The following is a 4,541-nucleotide window of genomic DNA, read 5'->3' on the forward strand; positions in this document are numbered from 1 at the left end:
TATATGACTCATGTTCGACCTTTCAGTCTACTGTGTTTCGAGGCCATATCTGCACATCCTAGGCTCATCATGTTTAACCCAAGTGTTCCACATGTGTAAAACTGGCTTACACCCGGTTTGTATGCTAACGTAGAGTCTATCGGACCCGATCATCACGTGGTTCCTCGAAACAACGAACGTTTGCAATGGTGCATACTTGGGGAGAACACAATTTTATCTTGAAATTTTAGTGAGAGATCATCTTATTAAGCTATCGTCGTCCTAAGAAAAATAAGATGCATAAAAGGATTAACATCACATGCAAATCAAAAAGTGACATGATATAGCCATCACGGTCTTGTGCTTTTGATATCCATCTCCAAAGCACGGACATGATCTATATCATTACTGGCATGACACCATGATCTCCATCATCGTGTTGCCATTAGGTTGGCTCCAACTATGCTTCTACCACCATTGCTAACTCATAGCGATCAAGTAAAGCAAAAAGGCACAAATAATTAAAGACAATGCTATGGCTCCTACCGATTTCCATACTCATCGACATGCAAGTCGTGATAATCTATACAAAGCATGATCATCTCATACATCACATATATCTCATCATGTCCCTGGACATATCATATCACAACATACCCTGCAAAAACAAGTTAGACATCTTCTACTTCGTTGTTGCATGTTTTACGTGGTTGTTATGGGTGACTAGCAAGAACAGTTCTTACCTACGCGAAGCCACAACAGTGATATTCAAGTTTCTATTTATCCTTCTACAAGGACCGCCTCTATCAAATCCAATTCAACTAAAGTCGGAGAGACAGACACCCGCCAGCCATCTTTATGCAACAAGTTGCATGTTAGTCGATGGAACCGGCCTCTCGTATGTGGACGAGTAAGGTTGGTCTAGGTTGCTTCATCCCAGAATACTGCCGAATCAAAATAAGACTATGGAAGTGAACAATCTGAACATCAACGCCCACAACCTGTTTTGTGTTTTACTCGTGCATGTTATCTACGCATAGACCAAGCTCTGATACCACTTTTGGGGAACGTTGTATGGAAAACAAAAAAATCCTACGCTCACCAAGATCAATCTATGGATATCAACATATACGAGAGGGCGAATGTATCTAAATACCCTTGTAAATCGATAAGCAGAAGCATATATAACATGGTTGATGTAGTCGTATTCTTCATGATCCAATCGCGATCCAATCTGATCTAGTGTTGATTGGACGGAACCTCTGCGTTCAGCACATGTGTGGCTAGATGACGTCTCCTCCTAATTGATCTATCAAGAGAGGAAGGAGAAGTAGATGTGATCTCAACAAACACGATGACATGGTGGAGATGGTGGTGTCACAGTGCCGGCAGGGCTTCACCAAGAGCCTCGGGAACGACGTACAAGTAAGAAATGGGAGACACGGGAGGAGGGCCGTGACCGTGGGATAGTCTCCTGCCCACTTGCGCCTCTCCACATTAATATAGGCTTGGGAGGGGCTGATGGCTTGCCCTCCAAGCCCGTTGGTCAAGGTGGGAGGAAGCAAATCCCTCCTTTCCTTCCCCACCGATCACTATCCCCCTTTTTAGGATCTCGATCTTATCCTTTCGGGATACGATTATATTCCTTTTAAGGGGGAATATTGATGCGCCTAGACCAGCGGTGTGGGTACCTTCCCCACTACCCACGTCCAAGTGGGTCCCCATGCTGGCATGCCCCATTCTGGAACCTTCTAGAACCTTTTCGGTACAATACCGAAAAAACCCAATAATTTTCCGGAACCCTGAATATGACTTACCATATATAAATATTTACCACCGGACCATTCCGGAGCTCCTCATGATGTCTGAGATATCATCCGTGAGACTGAACAACATTCGGACACCAATGTACATATCCCAATACTACTCTAGTTTGAGAATCGTGTAGACATGACCGAGAAACCTCTCCTATCAATAACCAATAGCGGAACCTAGATGAACATATTAGTTCCTACATATTCCTCGAAGATCTTTATCAGTCAAACAACATGATGTCAAGGATTCAGTCAATACCGTATGCAGTTGCCTTTGTCCAGTAGTTTGTTACTTCTCCGAGATTCAATCATCGGTATCTCCATACCTAGTTCAATCTTGTTACCGGCAAGTATCTTTACTCGTTCCGTAATACATGATACCATGACTAAGTCCTTAGTCACATTGCTTGAAAGCTTCTTGCGATATTGTATTATCGAATGGGCCGAGAGATACCTCTCCGTCATACGGAGTGACAAATCCCAGTCTTGATCCATGCCAACCTGACACACACCCCTGTAGATACCTGTAGAGCACCTTTATAGTCACCCAGTTATGGTGTGAAGTTTGATACACACAAGGTATTCCTACGGTGTCACAGAGTTGCATGATCTCATGGTTATAGGAACACATACATTGACATGGATAAAGTGTTAGCAATAAACTAATATGATCAACTGCTATGCTTATGGTTGGTCTTGTCCACCACATCATTCTCCTAATGATGTGACCCTGTTATCAAATGACAACTCATGTCTACGGTTAGGAAACCTTAACCATCTTTGATCAACGAGCTAGTGTGGTAGAGGCTCACTAGGGACATGGTGTTGTCTATGTATCCACAGATGTATTTGAGTTTCCAATTAATACAATTATAGCATGGATAATAGACGATTATCATGAAAAAGGAAATATGATAATAACTAATTTATTATTTCCTATAGGATATATTTCCAACAAATGGTATATACACAAGTATGTACAATGATTTGGAGCATGTGGCTCTAACTGAAGTAAGGCCGAAGTTGAGCAATGTTCCAAGGCTTGGTGGTTTCCTCTTGAGAAGTTTGAGATTTCTTGTGTTCCCGTATATCAACAAGGTAATATGACCCATTCTTGAGGTTTTCGCTGATGACAAAAGGCCCTTCCCAAGGTGGTCAAAGCTTATACATTCTTGTTTGGTATTGAATCAAATGGAGCACTAAGTCACCTTCTTAGAAAGTTCGACTACGAATTCTACGGGTATGGTAGCAACGTAGGTCTTGCTGATATATAGCTGATCTGGAGGCTGCAAGATCATGTTCCTCCTCAAGTGCATCTAGGGAATCTTAACGACCTTGTTCATTACCAGCCCCGACATAAGTAGTAACTCTGGGGGAATCGTGTTTCATATCACTTGGTAAACAACTTTTGCTCCATAGACCAGAAAAAACGGTGTATAGCTTGTGGATCTTTTCAGGATGGTCCTTATGCTCCGTAGTACCGAGGGGAGTTCTTCAACCCAACAAAGAGGAGTTCTCTAAAGAGGCACCTGATGACGAGGTGATGGATATACTTCTCACCCCTCGTTGGTTACCCCAAGTGGAAGGTGGAGATGTAGTCAGCAGCAGATTTCCCTTACACGAAGACTCTAAGGTTTATCGAACCAGGAGGACTCCTAGGCTTAACAAGTAGGTGTCTTCCACCCTAGCGTTGGTAGAAGATGTGGACCTACACACACAACAAATAACTTTGATCCCAATGAGTATAGAGAGGTTGTCAATCTCTCCAGCCTTGTAGGTTGCAGAGGATGAAAACACAAACAGGAAAGTAATAGTGATTGCAACGGAAAAGTAAATGAAAGCGGTGTAAATGATGGAGGTGTAAACAATGAGGGTGATAAACAAGTAGGCTTGGGTAAAAAATCACAGTTGGGCAATTGACAGAACTATGATCGCACTGCAATGCTAATTATGCTCCTTGATAGTTAGAGGTTCAATAATAATGGCCATACGCCAAGACAAATAGACCATTTATTCATCAGCATTTACTTACTAATCATCCACCTTGAGATATCTATCCAGAACATATCTCCGGTATTAAGTTGTGAGCCCACCCAAAGTGTAAACTCAAAGCAACGGACAATTGCATTAACGAACTATGCGTAAGGTAAACAATCCTTGCAACCATGGTCACAAGCACCATTGTTTTCTCCCTGGTGGAAACAAGCACATCCCCTAGTCTCATGTTTCTATCATGCAAGCTAGACATCGAGGGGCATGAACCCAGAATCATGCATAACACCCCCTCTTGGAGTTACAATCTACTACTTGGCCAAAGCAATAAAAAGCAACGGAGAACATGCATGAATCACTAAGGAACATAATATAAAAGGATAATCAAATATATAACTCATAACAATCTGAACATAATCTCATAATCCATCGGATCCCAACAAAACGAGCAGAGCAATTGCAAGAGAATTACCTAGATGCCTTGATCATGTAAGGAAGATCACAAGGACTAACCATTGAAGCACAAGATTGGAGAGAAGACATCACATAGCTACTGGTCATGGACTCATGGTCCAAGGAGGACTACTCACAGCACGTCCCGAAAGCGTCCATGGCGGTGGAGAAGCTCCCGGAGGTCAATCCTCCCTCCGGCAGGGTGCCGGGAAGAGGTCTCCTGACGCTCCTGATCTCAGAAGCGCTGCGGAAGCGGAACGATGGAGAAATTCGCGATTACAGAAAGTCTCCGAGGGTTTCCTC

Source organism: Hordeum vulgare, chromosome 6H (assembly GCF_904849725.1).
Source record: "Hordeum vulgare subsp. vulgare chromosome 6H, MorexV3_pseudomolecules_assembly, whole genome shotgun sequence".
NCBI lineage: Eukaryota > Viridiplantae > Streptophyta > Magnoliopsida > Poales > Poaceae > Hordeum > Hordeum vulgare.